Below are 10,353 nucleotides of genomic sequence, written 5' to 3'. Positions count from 1 at the left end.
CTGTGGGGCAACCACCAGTGTAGGCATCAGCAAGCTCTTACTCTTAAAAATAGAGAAAAATGGAAACTGGTACAATACAGGTGTTCTGCCTTTGTAAGACAGAGGTGAAATTGTAATTAGAAAACATCCTAATCTTTAAAGAACTTCTATGAGATGCTAGATCTCTCAAAAATCTTTCCATTATAGCTTACTCTAAGCCTTTGCAATAACTGATTTCCTTACCTCTTTATAACAGATTTGTTACTTCCCCTTCCAGAAGTGGGTGACGTCTGTGGTATTTTGTTATTTTAAAAGCATGATAAACACAATGTGCACATCTCTGTAACAAGAAGTTGTTAGTTAAAGTAAATTTTGATTGTGAAGAGAGGTAAGGGGACAGATGCTCTGTTAATTAGTGTGAAACAGAAGCCGAGCTTCCCATAACTTTAGGCACTACTATGACTCATTCATTTTGCTAATACAAACCTGATCAATTCTAATTCTATTTTCTATAGAGATGAATTTGCTGATTACATTTAATCATCTTGAAAAAAGACTACAAAAAATAAGTCCATGTATAACATTATGCATTGAGGAACCTTTTGAGTTTCTACAATGAATTCACTTTTCAAAGCTTAATTCTAGCTTTACTTTCTGATTTACAGAACCAGAAGTTGCTTAAAGCAGTTTCCCAAATAGCTGTCCTTCAACAATGCTGCTCAAAAGACCAGCTTGTAAAATAGAGGTATTTGAAGACTTATTTTGATTTAGTGCTATGTGGTGTGTTTGTTTAAAAAAAGTAATAAAATAACATCTACAAACAAAGCACTACATTGCAAAAAATGAAAAAAAAAAGGGAGAAAATAAGAGGTGGAAGTGGGGAATACGGTGACATGTTCCAGTTTACAGTTAAAATAGAAACAGGGAGAGAACACAGGCAAACTGGGTGCCTGACAGCCACAGAGTGATGTGGCGAATACTAGGCTCCCAGAACAGGGTAAGGCAGCAATACAGACCCTTGCAGCTGGAGAAAGCCATCAGACTGTTTAGCTAGTTAGGGGAGAAGAGCAGCACTTTATCCACCAGTTATCAAGAACTCTTCAAAAGTCCTCTCAGCAGCCAGTAGGACACTGAAGAAAACCTATAAATGAGTTGGAAAATGGAGTTGCTGTCTTGGAAGGGATGAAATGCAGGACTTCTAACATTATCACATCAACTGTCTTTCCCTTGTAAAGCAAAGGGACGTACCTGTTTTGTGCTCAGGCACTACCCTTCCCTCTCTATGGACCAAACAGGTAGCCTGCATTAGAAGCAATTCCTAAGGAGAGACGTGGTGTGAAATGGCCCTTTTTGCACTTTTATTTAATCTAGACATTAAGTGGATCTATTTGAGAGGAGATAGTACTGACTTTTTGTCATTCATTACTCAGATTTTAGGGTGTTCAGTATAATCTGAAGTTTTGATATTAACAACATTTCTTATTTTGGAAATAATGCGCTTTCTTAAAGTACAAGACTTTCATAAAAATCTGGAAACCTCTGGACATTAATCTTCAGCTCGGATTAGTTTCCATGCATGAAAGGTTATTCTGTCCCTTAAAAAAAGGGATACTACACTTGAGAAACAGCCTTTAACAGGATATGAAGTGCTGCAATTGCCAAGCGCAGTTATTTTCGCTATAAAGTCCAACTTTAACCATAAGCCTTTAACCACAAGCAAATGTACTCTTCATAAGACAACGTGCACTTCATCTGCTAAGAACCAATAATGCCATTAGTAGCTTTAGTATACCAAAGACGTTGCTATTTATGTACTCCACTTACGTACACCTGTTAGCAAAAACATTTTCACGGCTTAGCAACCAGTTTCGGTCACTTCATCATCGGTTTCCGTTGTCAGGCTTGGTCAATTCATTATTGCAAAGAATTTTAATAGTGTGCTTTGTGTCCTGGGAGAGAAATGGTCACCACATAATGGACAGTATGCCAGTACTGGTTTTCTATACTTTCCCTCCAGCTGCTATTCAGCTCAACCATTTTACAGTTACGTAAGACCATAGTTTACCTGGCAAACAGCAAGTAGATAATTGTTGCTGGTGTAAAACTTTGGGGAGCACATTAATTTACAAGAAAAAAAAAAAGTAACACTTTTTTGATATAACATTTCAATGATCAAATTAATAAGCATGAAAACAAGCTAATTCACGAGACTTGAGATTCCAGCTCAGTGTCCCTGAAGTTTGCAGTCATTTCCTTTAATTGCTCATCAGATAGTTATTTGCTATTTCCATGTTGTAGTTCTGATAATTTCATCCCACTCTGCTGCTTTAACCAGGGAGAAGATTTTCGGTTGATACATGTATGAATTTCCACTTAGTGTTCTTGTTAAAAAAAAGTGAAAAAGATCCTGAAGAAATGCCATTAAAAGCCTCTTTTCAAAACCCAGTCCAAAACTCCTGTGTTAAAACATGGAAAGCCATACTTCAGTTATGCTACAAAGGGTGGTGCCTGACTCAAGGTGTGAAGTTTCCGCGACATGGCTAATACATGGCTTAAATGACTTTTTGAAGTATTCATATTCACTTTTTCTGCAGGAAAAAGCATAGCAGTTTTCTGAACGCTCCTCTCCTATTGTTTCCCACAACACAGAGAGAATACACCCTTACCTGCACTGTTATGGGTGTTGCATCATGCAATATATGGCACAGAAGATAGGCTGTTTAGAATCTTTAACACCTGGAAGTCAGGAAAAGCCAGGATTATACGGTTTGTTTGGAACCCTAACTCTGCTGTGAGGCAACATTCATATATTTTATGACCATGCTCTCCTCAGTCCCCCTACCCCCTGGTTCCTCCTTTACAAGTTTGTGTTAAAAATGTTGTAGGCATGTGCTACCTCCATTGTGATTCCCACGATGGCTAATGCAGCTTCTCTTGAGAGAGTATTGGTAACCCAGAAAAATCTGTATTTTTTCCTTTGGATTCCTGTGAAACTTTGCCTATGTTAGGTCACGTTTCCTTCCAGTATCAGCTATGGACTTCTAGACTTCTGAGAGTAACAGAACAGCAAAATTAGAATATAATTTACTAAAACCAGAGGAAACTTATCCTCTCATGGTACCACTGTGATTAAAGGCTTTAATTGAATTATAGAGGCTTATACAGCATGAAATGAAAGCAGAAATACATCAAGAATCACTGTTTCATGCATAAAAATCATAAAAGTCGGTAATGGTCCACAAGGTAATATTTATCTGGAAATAGATGACAGAGGACTTTATGAGACAGAGCTACAAGGCATGAAGGGTATAAAATGCAACAAAAAAGAATGATAAACTCAGCAGGGCTGATGATAAAGACCAAATATACAAATATTAACCCACACATAACTGACACAACTATCATGTTCTTTCAAAGGTAAAGGCTTTTATCTTAAAAATTTTAAACTTCTATGATGATTCAAAACGAAAACAGCCTGATATTTAAATTATTACCTCTGAATATTAAAGTTAAATGTCATTTCCGGTATCCAAAGCTGAAAATACTATCTGCATAATCTACTTCAGCTTTCAATTCATCTTCTCAGAACACATTAGTGGTTTTAATAAAGCTCCAAAGGAAACACACTACAATAGATTTTAGTTTGCATTTCTACAAAGAAACTCATCTATTGATAACTGTTAAGACCCTCTCCTCGGTTAAATCTCCAGCTATAAAGGTATGCATAATGACCACATAACATCAAAAGAAAGCACCATCTCCATCTGTGGGCTATTGTATCTAACTGCACCTCCAAACCACTCCAAGCCACTGACCTTTCTGCCAGTGTTCTGAAAGATGGGCTGCTGATGAATGCAATAAATTACAACATCTAAAACTGTGGTCAAGATAAAAATAGGCCAAACCCTATTAACAGTTATGCTTACAGATGTGTTGGTTTTCCAAGGGTGATTGACTACAATCATGCTATTGAAATGTATGAAGTATGTTTATAATAATTTGCAGCATTGAAGTCTGAGATCATTCTGCATATTATTTTACAAAATATTAAAAGTCCCTTGGATTTATGCCTAACAGCCTATTTTTAAATCCTCAAGACAGAAAGTTTCCTCCTAGTTGCTACATGCTTTCAATATCTTTAAAAGAAGCATCATTTATTTTTCGTCCAGATATTCAACAATTATTTTCTCTTCTTGTTTTTCTTTTTGAAATACACTAAAACATGACATGGATGCACACTGCCTGTCCAAGACTAATTCTAGTTTTCTTGAGTGATCTTTGTAAAGTGAAGACTGGGCTTTAACTATAGCTTTTAAAGGAATTTAATTGGAAGGTAGGTCATTACATACCATACGTGACTAGACAGGAAGGTAGCACTTGTTTATGCTCAAATGAGTCAGGGTCATTAGTAAGAATGTTGTTTACTGTGCAGGCAAGGAAAAGAGAATAATTGAGTCACACAGAAATAAACTTCCATCTTTTTGAGTCTCCAGTAACAAGAAGTAATGGTGTCTCATTAAATCAACAGCTCATTCCTGCACTTACCTATATTAAATTATATATTCATTCACACTACCTACTCTGCAACAGTGTCACCTTAAATTATCTCCATATTCATACTAAGCTGGATAACTTTATGGTTGTAACATTTTTATTTCTTAAGAGATAGGATAATCAAACTGCATGCTGCAGTCTGTAGAGGAATTGCCACAGGGATTTCCTCCCACTGCTGCAGTCAGCATTGCACGGTGAGGTAGGTGCATCCTTCTCTCTCTGCACCATCTGCCATCACCCACAGCAGGTGGCAAGATATATCATTTACTAGACATTTAAGCACTTAAGATGCAGCATAACATTGCATTGGGACATGCTTTTGGGATGACTCCTGAACGAACTGAAGACTGGCAAAAAGAAAAAAAAAAAAGAACAAAAAGAAACCGTTTCAGTTTGCCATGGTATGGAAAGAGACATGCTGAACACAATAAAATTCATTCACGTTGTCTATGCTTGCTCTACGTATCTGTGGACTGCAATGAAGAAAACAAAATGGACATCCTGGCTACATTCAGGCCGCGTTGGCAACACAAAAGGATGAGTTCAAACTCCACATCACCTTTTCCAAATGAATTTCCAGTTCACATTTGACTCCTTTCAGGATTTTCAACAGGATTTTGTCTGTCTGCTTTGTCTTAAAGCACATTAGAGCTGACCTGTGCAAGTGCAGCAATTCCCCCTTTGATCAAGTCTTGGCCACCAGTGCTGCACCACTGTTACAGCTTAGATCTTATCCTTTGTACAGAGGTACTGTTAAAAAAAACCCCAACCCTTACATATTCTTGCCTACATATAGTTATTTCTAGAAAATGTTACTACTGAAAGGTAGGTCTAGAATGAGGTAAGTTCAGAAAAAGACATGACCACATTCAGATTTCAAAATTTTCTATAACATTCACGCTACTGCTACTACAAGTTAAATTTAACCAGTTAGTTCCCTCATAGAATAGATATAAAACCAGGCCACTTGTGTGAATGCTGAGAGGTATGATCTTTTTTTTATTCATTACTTTCCTTGTCTCGTATAAGGAGTAAGAAAATATAAGTGACTGGCACATCATATATCAGGCAAACTTGAAGAAACATAACAATTTTTATGACAGATGTGTTCCTTTCTGGATCTCCTGCTACTTAAAAATAAAACTGGTATCTTAAGACCCTGCACACTCAGAGTTAAAATCTGTTTCAATCTCGATGCAAACAGCACTGCTGTAAGGGGCAAGCTGCACACATACAGCTACGAAGTTTCTGTCACCTTTTTGTGGTTAGGTTGCAGAGCTTGGCCACTTCTTTCATTTTCTTTCCTGGGCTGGGTAGAATGCTAGAACACTGCCACATCTCTTCAGCAGTTTTCCAGTCTCTTCAAATTCTCTTCCCTAACATAAGGCCAGATGAAAGTGGAAAAACGGGGTAAAAAATGGTGCAAAGGATGGAATAGGTGAAGAGAACAGTGCAATTGAATGTAAAATGACTGAAATGAAATTAAACTTAACGAATTTACACTGTTATTGGCTTCAGTACAACTAATACAATAAAAAGTTGGAACTCAACATTAAAGTACCATTATTCAGTATCTTACTCAGTAATATCATTTTATTACTGCTTTTATGCCCACAGAGAAGTAATGAATGCTTAGTCCATACATGTAGGTGCAACACTTTTTCCAAAAGTTTTTACAGATAAATCAGTTGTAGAGTAGTCTGTGCACATTATTATATACTATTACACACATAGTGATCAGATGTTCTTAATGTTACTGAGAACCATTTAGCAGTGCTTCACTTTCCATTTATTTCAGTTTAAAGCTTAAAAAGAAGTAGCTTTGGTATCTCTCACTAAAACACAGGCTACACCTTATGATCAGGCCAGTGTTTTTACGAGAGAACTCTTCTGACATCAAAACATGGAAAAATTTTAGTACTACTTTCAGTGAAGATAGGCATGCAGCATATGACCACAGTATATTCAACTTCCATGCTCAAATTTGATCTGAATGAAGAAACCCTAGGTCTTCATTAGAACAAAACTAAAACAAAAATCCCTTAATATGTAAAAAACATTGCAAAGAAAAGTGTAGTTCAGTGCTACCTGAGGCTTCTAGATAGCATGGCTGCCTTAAGATCTTTTATTCAGAGCCCTGAGGAAGAGCAGAGCGTTACATTATCAACACTGCATCTCTCCCTAAGCACGGGGATCCAGCACGCTGCTTATGTTCAAATTAATGTCTCATCAGGCATTGACATCATGACTTAATGAGTAAGTGGGTCCTACGTGTAAGAGCTCCTTGTCTTCCTCTCTGTATGTAGTTTAAAAATAGCTTCTTGGACTTTGGGATGGAGGTGGGATCAATGTAAGCAGGAGCTGATTTCACTTGAAAGTAAGCATTTAAAAGTACCCTCAGCTATCTAACTCCAGCTACTGGTAGATTATATTCTTCTTCGCACCATGCCATCTCCAGTGCCCCATGTTTTATTAAGTTTCTTTGGAACTAGCAAGTTGAAACTGAAGTTGAAGTGATTTGTGGGTTTGGTGTCTTATTGTTGTTATCCTCATCTGCAAAGTTCTGTCCTGGAAAAGAAACTCAGGAACATTAGTGTAGCAGGGAGAGAGGAAGGGAAACTCAGGCCGAGTTTGTGCTCCTGAAAACTGTAGCCTGATTTGTCAGCATTGTCTGCACCTAACTTACATCCCCTGCACACAGAGGGCAGCTCAGATTTGCCCCAGCTGTTTTTTTCTCCTCAGGTCCAGGGTTCCTATAGTGTTACAAAATCCAAGCATCATGGAGGGCATTAAATGTGTGGCAGACATAGGCCTCAAGCCCAGGGCACTGGCCAGAGAGTACAGCCCAAGGTACAGATCTTTTGCAAGCTGGCCCATGTAAGCGGGACCCTAAAATGACCTTTGCAGAAACTAAAGGGAGTCATGGAAAAATGCAAGGAAAAAAAGAGACAAAACCCCATGTACCTCTTAGCCACCCTTAGCCTAGAAGGCTGTTGATATAACACAGGTTGTGCCCCCAAAATCTCTGTTTTTAGGAGGAAGGATTTAAATGAGCTCAGTAAATAGTGAAGTGGAAGTTGGAAAGAATAAACCCAATCCTATTGCTCTCTGATCTGTGGTCAGTCCAGTCATGTAGCCTTGTGGCTACTTGTCCTCGCAGCAGCCTCCTGACCACAATAGCACCGTCCCTTCAAAGTCATCATTTTTAGCCTTGTGGGGTACAGCTTGCTGCCATTGGGCACAGCATTGCTTACAATATATTCACATTTGGATGGCACTAAAACCTCTTTCAAGATACTTTCATCTTTTCACACTTGTGTAAAGTATCAGCATGCTGCCTTGAGTTAATAAAGCATTACCTTCAATTTCTTCCCTTACCTGGCTGTTTGGATTCCAGCAGGACTAGTCTGTCACTCTAGATCCTTTGTGCCAGTTGTGACTCCAGGAAAGATGTGCAGGCACAGGGACCTGCTCCCAAAGCAGCACTAAGGTGATTTGAAAAGGAACGAGTATTTTCCAGAACTACACAAACAGTTCATCAAGCAAAGAAGCTTGAAGCCTAGAAAAATTCTGCTCCCCAGCTCTTGTAACACAAGGTTTCTCTTGTTCAACAGGTGTTTGGAGAGGCAGAAAAGCCCAAATTGCCTTGTTCTTAACAATCTACCAAGTGGAGAAGTCCCCATTAAGCTCTGCAAAGGTCTTGCTTAGTTAGCAATGTTACACAGCTCATCCATAGCTTTGATTTATGGTGTCAGGAGTTAACCCGACACTACTCAGATAACTTGCATCATTTAATTAGATTGCTAAGACCAATAATCAAAATTCCTTCTTTGTTTCAGGGCAGTTGATGACCTTTGCTTTTCTACAGACTGGCATCAAATGTGACACCTCTGAGTATGAGCCCATCATTTGCCTTGCTTCAAAGCTGATGCCCCAGATCTAGCCCTACAGTTTTGAAACTGATGTGATGACAGGGAATTGTGAAGAAATGCAGCAATGGCTGAAAGCATTCAGATTTTTATTGTGATAGAAATTCAGTTGTAGCTGTGGCAATGGGGCTTTAAAACTTCAAATTTTGTAGTGGAAAAGCCTACGATTTGCTGCATGCTAGACTCTAATTCAATCTCACTAGACTCATTAATTTAGTTGTTATTAATTATGATGAAGTAATTCACTAATATGACTGTTCCCACATAATTACCCTTTCCAAACACTCTCCTGAAAAACAGGTTCTTACTCTAGCAGCTAGATCCAAACAACAGCTCCTCCCACTTGATAAAACCCAGAACAGAGCAAATGCCCTGCAAACACACAGGAGTGGTACAACTCCACAAGCTTGTCTGCAGTATTTCCAGCAGCTCATTGGCAACATGTGCCTTTAGCTGGACTTCAATTTAGAAATGCCAATTATAATTCCAGTATCTTCCTCTATATAGCCACATGAAAAAGCAAAGAAATGGCCATAGAATAGCCAAGAAAACCCTTAGAAAGGAAGCAGGGCAAAGTTCCCCACCAAAGCGTAATTGTATTGTTAACATATTTAGCACTGAGGTCAGTTTAACCTTTTTACTACAGGCTATAACCTATACAAGTTTTTGAGAATAAATCCGTGTTTCTCTGCCTAGTGACTGCTGTCGGTTCCTAGTGGTCACATGGCACCCCAATGGGGAAGAGGATCATCTCAAATTCATATTCCCTGTGGTAGGGGGTTCCCCTCTGGAGAAGCTGAGGGATGCTGCAGCCACAGCACTGAGGCAGGGAACTCCGACAGCGCTCAGCTGCTTCTGCTCCTCTGCTCTTACCACTTCTCCATCAGGAGCGCACCAACAGCCACACATGAGGAGAGGACCTCTTGCGCCTCTGCTCCCAGCTTCCTCCCTCCTTCCAGCCGAGGTCAGGAGAAGTCCTGCGGCAGCCGGCTGCCTCTCCCTCCTCAGGGAAGCCAGGCTGCTCGTGTGCCCCAGCCCACTCCCCGCTGTGGTGCAAAGGTAGGAAGTCCCTTCGAAAGGAGTTCCCAGGAACTCCCTTCCTGCTGTAAGGAGCTGGGATTGTAGCTGTATTATTAAATTCAATGCCATTACTTTAGCAGCTTAAAAATGCTATGAAATTATCTAGGCTATTGTGTTTGTCCAAGACCAGTGAAAAAGGAAAGGAGTGGCATAAACAATGCCAAGAAATTAGCAAGCTAATATTCTCCTATTAATAACCTCATATGTTATCTTTAATACAGGTAGATGGAATATTAAAAATACCCATGCTGAAATTTGGCTGCATCCTTTAAACTGGGATATCATCACCCAGTCCTGCTGCCGGCTGTCCTGCTGGCAAGCAGAGCAGTGGGGATATTCCTTGTTGGAGAGTTGGTTTATTGACTTGAGACAGGTAGTCCTAATGCAGAAAACTTGTTAAGGATCAAAAGGCCAATTTGGAGGCTTTGATTATTTCATTTTGGACTTTGTGATTTTTAAATGCTCATTTATAATACAAGGAACCCAAAGAGAATTTTTTTTAAAGGACAAGCAACCAGTAACAGGAGTTGGTTTCCCACACGGCACTTTTGCAATACCATTTTCTACCATAACTGTTCCCTTTTCCTTTTGTTCAAACACAAGCCATTGCAGATGAAACGGCATGCCTGTCTTCTGCGGTTTAAACCTTTGTTTGTGCACTAATGAATCTAACTAGGTGTCACAGCAGACTCTAATGAGCATCCCTAGATTTCGTTTAGCTCTACAGCTTGCCATTTTACACTTTATAAGATCTGTTGGTTTATTCATAGCAATCACCAGATATTCTTTTTCATTAGATAGATACTAGTTT

This window comes from Opisthocomus hoazin, chromosome 4 (genome assembly GCF_030867145.1).
Source record: "Opisthocomus hoazin isolate bOpiHoa1 chromosome 4, bOpiHoa1.hap1, whole genome shotgun sequence".
NCBI lineage: Eukaryota > Metazoa > Chordata > Aves > Opisthocomiformes > Opisthocomidae > Opisthocomus > Opisthocomus hoazin.
The sequence above is the reverse complement of the archived record's forward strand: the minus strand, read 5'-3'. Positions refer to the sequence as shown.